Source organism: Corvus moneduloides, chromosome 1 (assembly GCF_009650955.1).
Source record: "Corvus moneduloides isolate bCorMon1 chromosome 1, bCorMon1.pri, whole genome shotgun sequence".
NCBI lineage: Eukaryota > Metazoa > Chordata > Aves > Passeriformes > Corvidae > Corvus > Corvus moneduloides.
In genome coordinates, this window is record NC_045476.1 from 3,510,273 (window position 1) to 3,520,653 (window position 10,381).

At 42.8% G+C, this 10,381-nt stretch overlaps 1 long non-coding RNA gene across 1 annotated transcript; it reads left to right on the forward strand.

The window, feature by feature from the left end:
• Nucleotides 1–136: 136 nt before the first annotated feature.
• On the forward strand, nt 137–7,280 carry LOC116437452. Its single transcript, XR_004237326.1, has 3 exons — nt 137–220; nt 3,256–3,795; nt 4,705–7,280. It is a non-coding gene; the product is annotated as an uncharacterized LOC116437452 (long non-coding RNA).
• The last annotated feature ends 3,101 nt before the right edge of the window (nt 7,281–10,381 follow it).

The following is a 10,381-nucleotide window of genomic DNA, read 5'->3' on the forward strand; positions in this document are numbered from 1 at the left end:
TCCTTTTTTTTTTTTCCCCTCCCTTAACAGCGTTCGATCTCTGCCGCCGTTTTTAAGAGGCTTTTTAAAACTCTTGGAAAAATCTTTAGAAGAGCCTCAGGAATTTCAGCCTCATTTCTTGAACTCCTGTGTCATCCTTCAGCACACGGATTGGAATGAAAGCTTTGATGGGATTTCTGTCTGGAGCTGAAACAGAAAGCAAAGTTATCCGTGCAGGCTGGTAAGTTATTCACGCGCAGCTTCAGCGGCAGCAGATAACAGCTGAAAGTAGTAAATAAGACTGACAACTAAATCCACACTCTAGAGGCTTCAGTAGCTCCGTTTCTGTATTTGAAAAAAAGAGTGGAAATGTCCCTTCTGCCGGCTCCGTGGACTCGGAGCTGTTTGGATGCCAAGCCTGGCGGCTGCACGGACACACTTGGATTTACACAGCTCACACGAGCTGGTGTTCACTGGTGAGGGATCAGTTTTAATCTCTCTGTAAATCTGCCATAACACTGTGGTAAGATGGAAGCTTTAAATGCATGTAATTTGGATGCTGAGGATGATTTTTTTTTTTTTTTTAATGTATAGAATTTCTTCGCTTTTTTTCTTCCAAACACAAAGGTGTCTCGGGGTTTCCCAGCCTTCCCCTTCTGACTGGCAGGAAAAAAGCCAATTTGGGGGCTTCCTAGCCCATGTCCTGCAGTGAAAGCCCATCTCTCACCACCCTGTTGAAGGTCAGCTCAGCTGTCCTGGCTGTCACCAGGGAAACTCTGCTGCCGCTGAGCCACAGGACTGGCCAGACACAGAGGGGAGAGCAAGGGAGAAGGGAAATTACATGCTTGGGTTTGCAGACAAAATGAACCTCCAGGCAGTGCCAGAGCCTCTCGGAGCAAAAGGTCTCGGTGCCTGGTTTTACCTCCGCGGGGCTCAGACGCTCAGATTAACCCCTGTGCTCTCAGATCCCTGCCTGCTCCAGCAGCTGGGGCTGTCTCCAGCTGTAAATCCCGGTGCTCGCTCTGACTTCAAACCAAGAAAAATCTGTTCCAGAGGCAGGAACTAATTCCCCAGGCACAACTCTTGAAGCATAAGTATTTAAAATCAGCCTACTTCTCTGCCTCCTCTTTGTTCTCTTCTTTCTTTAACGCACTGGTAACATCTTCTGAATTCTACTTAAATAAATTCAAGGCTTTTTCATTTGGACAATATGTCAGTAAGAGGGGAAAAATCAAATACACACCTGGATAGTATTAGACAGTCAATAAGGGGTTTTTTTAAATATATTTGGTTTTCAAAAGATGATGCAGTGACAAAGCTGAAAACGATTTAAATAAAAACCCAGATGTCTGCAGCTTGTCATACCCAAGTTCTTATTCTTTCTAGGCATCAGATGTTCTTCATTTTTCACATAGACAATTTTATTTCCTTTTTGTTTTATAATACACTTACACAACAGGAGTGTACCGGTGAAAAAGGAAAAAGTAAAGAAACAGAAACAAATTAATTACTGGGTTTACCCTTCTAATTACAGCGGGATTTCAATGAGGGACCATGCGACAAACAAATCAAAAATCAAATTTAGCCAAACAGTGGAACATAGCGGAATTTTAATATAAAATACAGTTGATTCTAGTTGTGTCCTGTCCAGCAGAACTTTTTATTTACTGCAAACACTATCTGAGACTTGAAGATCTTCAGTGACCAGCTGGTGCTTCCAAGAGGATGCCCAAGACCCAGGCAGGGCATGTATCACACACCTCAGGGAACTGGAGAAAGCTCTGGGAATAGTTTGAAAGAGTTTCCATGGGTCCCAAATTGGCCTCTGCAGGATGGAGCTGCCCAGATAGTCACCCATATCCACAGGAAACTCCCTCTTTACTCACCTCTTCCTACAATTAGGAACTGGATCACCAAGCCACCTCTGTATCAGTACTGATAAGGTGAGAAAGATCCCCTCCAAGGAAAACTTTCAGAAAGTGGGAAAATAGACTGGGGAAGTATTGCAGAATGCTTCCCTGGTTTCTGCAGTCTCCTCTAGGTATCCCTGACTGGCCTGTGCCAGAGACAGGACACCAGGAAAGCCAGACCTTTATGTGAACAACACAAACACGAAATGTACCTCAAGAGTAGCAGGTTGGGCACCACCTTGGTGTTGAGCCCGTTGGTCACCTCACACTTGCATTTTCATCCTGGGACTCTTCTTTTGTCTTTTCATTAATGTTACCAAACCTGTCATTTTATATTTTGGAACTTGGTGCCACAGTAACTCAACAAAACGATCACTCAGACAGAAAAGAAAAAAAGAAATCTGAAATAAATTAAAGACAATTAAGGGGAATACACACGAATAAAAGAGCAGAGACAGACTTGTCCTGTGCATAGAAAGACCACCAAGTGGGGAAACAGAAGGGAATAGCAGCAAAAGAACAAATATTCTGCACAAGTAGAGGGAATTGTGGACAAATTAAATTGTGCAATAACAGAAGTGTAATAAGGAAAAAGGGGAGAGAAAATGTGAGTAGAGAAAGCACACATCAGTTGGACTTCTTCAGAAATGTCCACCACAACACAGATCTAACGGGTGCCCAACTCACTATGTCACTTTGCCAAAAACCCAGCTCCATCCCATGTTCTCAGGCTGATAGCAAAGATCCCAGTGTTTGGCCAAGCAAACAAATTACACTCAGACCCCAAAACCACCAGAAGCCAAAATAAAGGCCAAAGCCCAGTTTCCTGCATATCAGATAAGCTGGGGTTTGTGCAGTTTTCTGAGCATGGCTGTAGCTTATGCACCACAATTGAAGGTGGGTTTGGATTTTTCTAGAAATGGAGAAGATTGCCAACCTTATGCTGGTGTTTAGGACAGGCAATTAAGAACAGATCTGTTGGGAACAAGAAGGAAAAAGGAGCTTTTTATCTGAGGGGTGTTTCTTCACAGATGATTTAGACCAGTGTACTCCCAACCACTCTGATTTGATTACACTAGAGACAGCTGAGTGAAAAATCAAGCTCCCAGGAGCGGGTATTTCATTGCCAAGATCTCGGGACTGACTCATTTTTTGTGTGAAACAAATCAGGTTTTGCAGGGCTGTGGCACAACACTCCCTTAACATTTCATTCAGAAAACAAATGTACTTGTTGAAGTGGTAGGCTTTGTTCTGTGATCCCACACGTCAGATTGCTCAGGATTTCTGCTTTTTGAACAGAAACAAATGTCAGTGACTTCAAACTTGGTCTTGGCTAACACGAAATCTCTGGGAATTTCTCTCTTAGGTGAAGGAACAGTCAAAGTCTAAGGGCAGAAGGAACGAACGTGAGTCCAGCAGTCAAAAAATTGGAAGAACCAGGGGAAGTTCAGAAAACTACAATTACTCCTCTCTCGAGAAGAATTAGTTATGCTGTGACCCTGCCAGAGGAGTCTTTTAGCAGGCAAGCAGCAATTCTAGGAAAACTCTTCTACCTCCAGTTTCAGAAACAGAAATTCCCACTTCTGCCCATGGACTTTCACCCCTCTGAGCCATCACCAACTGTCACCACCATGGAGAACAGCAAAGCCATGGAGCAGGAAGAGCCAGGGTATCCATGCATCCTTCCCAAAACACCTCAGAAATGGGAAGGAGTTGAGCACTGGTGGCTGGAATGAAAACATACAGAAAGTTGTAGCTCACAGGTGGAGTTTCCCATAAGAATAATTCCACAAAGATTAACACCAATACTCAGGAGCTGCCTCCTGGGCTCAAATCACTTTCTGGATAGAAGGAGAACCTCCCCATGTTGCTGATGTAAAAAGTACAGGGTGGAAATTGAGTCAAGGTAAGGATGCTTGGAAATTTCTCTGCAGGAGCTGCCTGATCACAGCGAACCCCTGTCAGTGGGAGCAAAGTGTCTGAGAACTTGGGCAGGCTTTAGATTGAATCTCTGACTTAACGCTCCTAAATCCAGGAAAGATGGACTATTTCACACACTTCCCCCTCTCCAAGGGATTTGCTACCAGCCAGTCTAAGCATCCACGTGCTCCATATGCCAGCTGATGAAAATTCCCTCCTCAGCTGCTCAGCTGGCTTTGGTCCCTGTATGGAAAACTCAGAGCCTGCCATACCCCCATGGAGCTGGACACTGAAATCCCTGTGTGAAGCTGGACCTGAGTTCTCACAAACTCCTCTAAGGGGACCAACAGTTATTTATCAACCATGAGTCACCTGCTGTTTTGGGAGGCAAGATGGGATGTCACCCTCTAACGAGCAAAATTCAAATTTGAAGTTCTCATGATTAATTTTCATTGAATAATTAATTCAATGAAGTTCTCATGATTAATTTTCATTTAGGTACTTCATGATTCAGTGATATCAGAACAGGTTCTGAAGACTGATCAAGTTTTTCCTTTTGTTGTAAACAAAAAGTATCTGTGCATTCCTCCATGTTCACCTAGATAACACAGTCCTCTTTTGATGGACTTTTTTTTTTTAGTTTTTCACTACGTGTGGATATGCTGAGTCTCCTTGCTACAGCATTTCCCTGTTTCTTGTCTTCATTCTCCTTTTTTCTTTTTCCCTCCGGACCATAATAAAACAATAGAAGATAAAAGCTTATCAGTGAATGTATAACTGGACAAAATCTGGGGTTGTACAATTAAAGAAACTCAGTATTAGCAGAGCCTGATATTGACATCACTGAGCAATAGATTGATAGAAAAGATCATTTAAGATTTGTTTTCTCTTGAAGGAGATTCTGAAGGCATCGGAAGAGAAAATCACTCATGAATGTCCTTGGGGAGTTTGCTTCCAATTTCAAGTTTTTCTGTCTTCTGAGAGCAGAAGACCCGACTGAACTTCCTGAAAACACCTATAATGCAGTGAGAAATGTGTCAGCACAGCAGAGTTTTTCATCACAAGTACAACAAAGCCACGTGGGTGGCATTTGTCCCCCGGAATTGTAGGTGTCTATGTCGAAAATGGCTCCAGCTGCTCTGATGTCCTGTGTCTGCCCCGCAGTGAATGCTCTTTGTGACCATTTTCAGAGCGTGATCACAGCTCTCAATTTGAGACATTTACACTGCACTGCCTCCATTTAACCAAATTTTTAGGCTGTCTGGGCTGCCCAGCTCCAGAGTCAGCACTTACCTTTCTCTGGAAATGCTGATTCTCTGGCCATGAGTGCTGCACAGCTGCCAGACAGTGACAGGACTGCTATTATCCTTTTTTTGACACTTGTGGGAAATGAAATAATGAAGATGACTATCTTCCAATACAGACACAAAAGGGAATTTCCCAGACAACTGCTAAACCAGCCTGCATCAGGAAGCAGATTTTTTTCACTTTCGATTCCCTTGTGCCACCAAGTTTGATGGCAGCATCTCTCCAGAGGATGCAGCAGTGTGGACCATGAAGTCTCCACCACTGCCTGTTCTCCTGACACACAGCATGGAGTGCCAGGGAAAAGGAACCACAAAGTTGGCTCTCATCAGGAACATCTTTTGTCTGAAGGCAAAATTCAGACAAATTCTTCCAAATCAGGCATTTCTTCTCCCCAAGCTTATGCTGGAGAAAGAAGCCACAGATTCTGCTGATAGCAGCCAACTTCCAGCAGCATTAATATATTAGTAAATGCCCCTCTCATAGCAGTGATGGATATTAACCAAACAAACATCAGTGCGCTCTGAGGAAAAGCCATTTTTGTGAGAAATTTATAAAATGGACCCTTACCATAAAATAGGAGAAAATCTTTCCTCTTTCTCCAAACAAACCTTCTCAAATACTTTTTATTTAAACCCAATTCTCTTGTGAAATATTTTGTTTCTCAATCTCAGAAAATGCCACCACATTGAGGGTTAAACTCCAAATATTATTCATTTTCCTGAGTGTACATATTTAGCAACAATTGTCCTTTTGAATTTCCTGTGCCCAGTGCATCACTGGGAGGTTGACCAATTTTTTTTCCTTTTTTTTTTTCCTTTTTTTCACCCTGCACATTGTGTTACAAAAAATAATAAGTCTGCCAGCAATACAGAGCATGACACACCAGTGACTGTGCTAATGAAAGCCTTGGTAGTTCATTACAAACACAGGAGGTGAATAAACCATTGTTATTGCTGTAGGAATAGTTTCAGTATGGATCAGGGTTCGCCTGGTTTTTTAAAGCACTGTCCAAGCTGCTGCTGCCCTTAGCTGCAAAGCACCACCAGAGCAATGCTGATCATTTGGTCGTTTCCAGGGAGGTTTTTTATGTGATTTCCATGGGTTTTGTCACCAGATTTGATCACTGTGTGTGTGCTCTGTGCTCTGTTTCCCCCCGGCTCAGCTGTTCAGGCTCACAGCTTGTCTTTGGCACAGTCCAAGGTGCTGATTCAACATCAGAGACTTCTTCAGAATAATGAATTTCTTTTAACTGCCAAGTGTTATAGGGCACTGGATGTTGAACTGATAGGGAAAATAAAAAGGAGACCTCGAGGTGAAACTTGTGACCTATTTCTCAAGCAGAAAAAAGCCTTGAGGTGAACTTTGTCAGGTTTATCACACAGCCACAGCCTCAGAAGTGTCAGCCGGAATTGTCAAATCTGTGAGATCACACTACAGCAGCAAAGGAATTCAGCATTTGATACAGGCTGCAGAAAGGAGGCAATAAAACAAAGACAGCATAGGCAGAGAAGTTGTATCACTTACAGAAAGCTGTGCCAGAACTTCATAGTAAATGGATCATCCTTGGGAGTTCCTGAGTCTTCCCTGCATTTCCAATTACACTTAATCCTCCTGACAGCAGTTTTTCTGGGCTGTCTTCCTCGAGGATGGGGATTCCTGTTCTCCTTTAGAAGTTCAATTCCAGTGCTTACATCCAAATTTTCCAAATCTCCCTTGTAATTAAAGCCAAACAACATGGATCTCAGAAAAGATTTATTCCCTTCCTCTCAAAAATTTGGGATCTTTTTAACGGTTACGCATCTTATTTTTTATAGACTGATCAATGTATTTCCTTGCAAACTTTCCTCTTTTGTTCCTCTTAACTTCTGTTAATGTAGTTCTTTATCTGATGTTTTATGATTATAACATCGTGAATTTTCTCTATACTGTACTTCAGGCCAGATGAATCCTCAAGGTTCATCTTAATTCTAACCTTGCACCTCCAGAGTACTGCTGCCCCTTCTAACTCAATAATGCTTGTGACTTTTACTCCTGCTCACTGCTCCATCATTCCAGACATAAACCTGTGGATACAAAAATGCTGCTAGGAAGAATTTTCTTGTTATTTTCTAAGTCTGTGAGAGACTTTTCTCTCTCACTGAAGAGGTAGCAGAATTATGTAAACAGCCAAACCACCTGCAACCTTGAGAAGCCTTGTTTATAGTATAGTAGAAAAATATTTTGACAATGGATGTTTTAGGATTTTAGCCAATCACCCCAAGGGGTGGCTGATCCTTTGTCCAATTAGACTATGAAGAAAAAAGTCTATAAAGGAGTTTGTAAAATAATTAAATAAATCAATCCTGCTGCACAATTCCTGCCTGCTGGATCTTCTCTCCTCCTCCCTACGGCTGCGGGACACAGTGATATACCATAGGGCATTTTAATATAAACCTGTGGGAAATACCACACCAGAATGAGATCCCAGCAAGGCCCCTATCTCCATAACATCCTCAGTATTGATCATAAACCATCGATAATTATTTCTTAGGTGTAGCTTTCCAACTTGCTGCAAATTCATAATCCTGGCTGGTTTTGTCCTTCCTTGCTTACAAGAGCAGGAAACTCAAAGCTTGACTAAGACCAAGGTATAACTATTGAAAGCAACTCAAAAAAAAAGAGAAAATCCATAGAAACAGTAGCACTCACCCCATTTAACTTAAGACACCTCCTATAAGGTTAGTTTTACTTGTTTCCCTTGCAGTCAGTGGAAAGAAACAGGCACTCTTGGCACTTGACTTTGGATGCTCAACACCAGAGACACCATCGACCACATTGACCAGGTCTTTATTTCAAAGTAAACTTTGATGCACAAAACCACAATGCTTGCTTATGACACAAATTTTTAGCAGGACTTACCCCATTTCTTCAGGAACAAGTGGGGAATGGATTAATTATTCCTTACAGAAGTATTTCTAAGTAAATTATAAATTCACACTCACGATACGCAGTTTTATAGGAAGCACCATTTTCCTTCCTTGCAGAAAAGCATCAATGTGCAGCACCATGGAGTACAGAAAGTTTGCCAAAAACCAGATAAGCCCAGTTGATGCAGAAGCAGTCTGAGATGCACAACTGAATAAAAAAGGAGAAGAAGAAAAAAAGTCTATAAATTGCATTAGGCCCCTGCTTTCTGTAAGAGAAGCAAAGCTGAGATCTAGGAAGCTTTAAAAGTTTTGGCCTTTTCAAAATCATCTCTGTTTTGTTCTCATCTCAACATTAGCAAATGGTGCCTATAAAATTCCCTTCTATTTTTCCATCTCTTCCTGATGTCATAAGGAAATAAGACTCCAGTGTTAAGTACTTAAGGATTTGTGCTCTGTAAGGGTGTAAGGTAAGCACCTCCCTGAGAGTGTTCACACTGATTCTGCCTCAGGACATAAAACAGTGATCCTGTCATAAAATGAGCTCTTGTAGAGCTTTCTGTGGTGGTTTAAGACCTCTTTGTGCCATCCCTGCACTGCAGTCCCCATCCCACGGGTAAATTGGGGTCAGGGTCTGTGTCCAGGGGAAACTCAAACTGCCCACAAGGCAGTGAATTAAAATAAACCCTTTGGCTGGACCAGAAATAGATTTTGGATGTGCACATGGTGTGGTGGTGTGTCTCAGCCAGCTGGGAAGAAACTTTCCTCTAACAAATGGCAAAAGAGAGTCAGAGAGGAGCCCACGATGGCTAATGTGGCACGGAGAGAGCTGGGTCACACCCTCATTTTGTGCATTCATTCCCTTCAACCACTGAAGGCTGGGATAATTACACCCCCCACCAGGGTTTGCAGAGCTCTCAGTAATTCCAGACTCAGTATTTATATTCTGCTGTAGGAATGTGTGTGTGTGTATGACACCATTTTCCAAGCTTTTTCTTCCAGTGAGACTGTCAGAATATCCGTGAGTAGATCAAAACCTTTGTCTGTGCTCATTACTGTTAGAATAGAGCCACGTAAGGGTTGCATTGATCTGTCCAATCCCCAGAAAAAGAATTAAAACTAAAAACAAAAACATTGCCATTTGCCATAAGGTTGGTTTAAAAGAAAGAAGAGATTCTGAGAAACAAGGCTCACAAGGCAAAGCCTAAGGACAATCAAATCAGCCTAAGTACAGGAATTTAAACTCTGAAGTGAAGAGGGAGAATGGCTTCAATTGGCTGCTTTGGAGAGGGCTGCAAGAGTCTGTGGGCTTTAGAGACTCATCCCTGCTCTGTGTTCCCGCTTTGTCCCATGGATTATGTGGTAGGAGGACTTGTGTGTCTTCAGGAAGGGTAGAAAAGTGGAAGGCAGGGTGGTACTCGATGGCAAAGATAAACAAGGAAGAAAAAGGAAAAACCAGGCAGTTGTCTGGCTTGACTCAACTAGCAGTCCTTTCCCTCCCACAGCTCTCACTCCAGAAAGATTTCTCCCATAATTTGGGGTAGTGTATCCACCAGCTCCAGAGCAAGGAGCAAAGGTTGAAAATCGTGTCAACATTCATTTCATGTAACAGAGGAACAGTTCACTCGCATGAGAGCTGGATCAGCAAATCGTGGAATTAGATGGCGGAATTTCTTCCCTTGCACTGGCCTTGCATCTCTTTTTTACCTTTGCACGGCAGCAGAGGAGATAGGAATCTCCTCCCCAGATCCTTCAGCTGGCCTGAAAGCGAGGGGAAAAGCTCCCAACTCTGATGGCATCCAGCAAAACTCCTCAGGGTTGGGCTCTCAGCTTCCAAGGGATTTCCAAGGCAAACTTTTAGCCTTTTGCCCCCTAAATTGCTCGAATTTGTGGGTGAAGGAGACATCTAAGATGGAAAAATGTATAATTAGCAGGGATTTCAGAATTTGCTCTGGGAGAAATGTGTGTCCTGGAAGGATGTGTGTCTGCTCAGCTGGAGAGCAACAGGGGCTAAAGAGTGTTCCATAAATTAAGTCTGTCCTAGAAATTAATTCACTTTTCCATAATGACTGGATCACTGGAGGTGGGAGGAAAAGAAGAGTGAGTCTGGATGATTTTCCCTGTTCTGGAAGACAAGACAAATAACAGGATTTGGCAGGTTTGAGCAAGGACGTAGCTCGGACAACATTTACAGCATGAATGTAAAGAGCAGCTATGGGGGCTTCAGCTGTCCTGGAATTCACAGCCTCCGAAGCTTCTTAAGGCACAGCTGGACTCCTTAAAATCAGGGACAGTTGCCACTGCCACAGAAGAGGGACATTTCTATCAGCAAAGCATCTGCAGAGCTGGATTAGGGTGTAA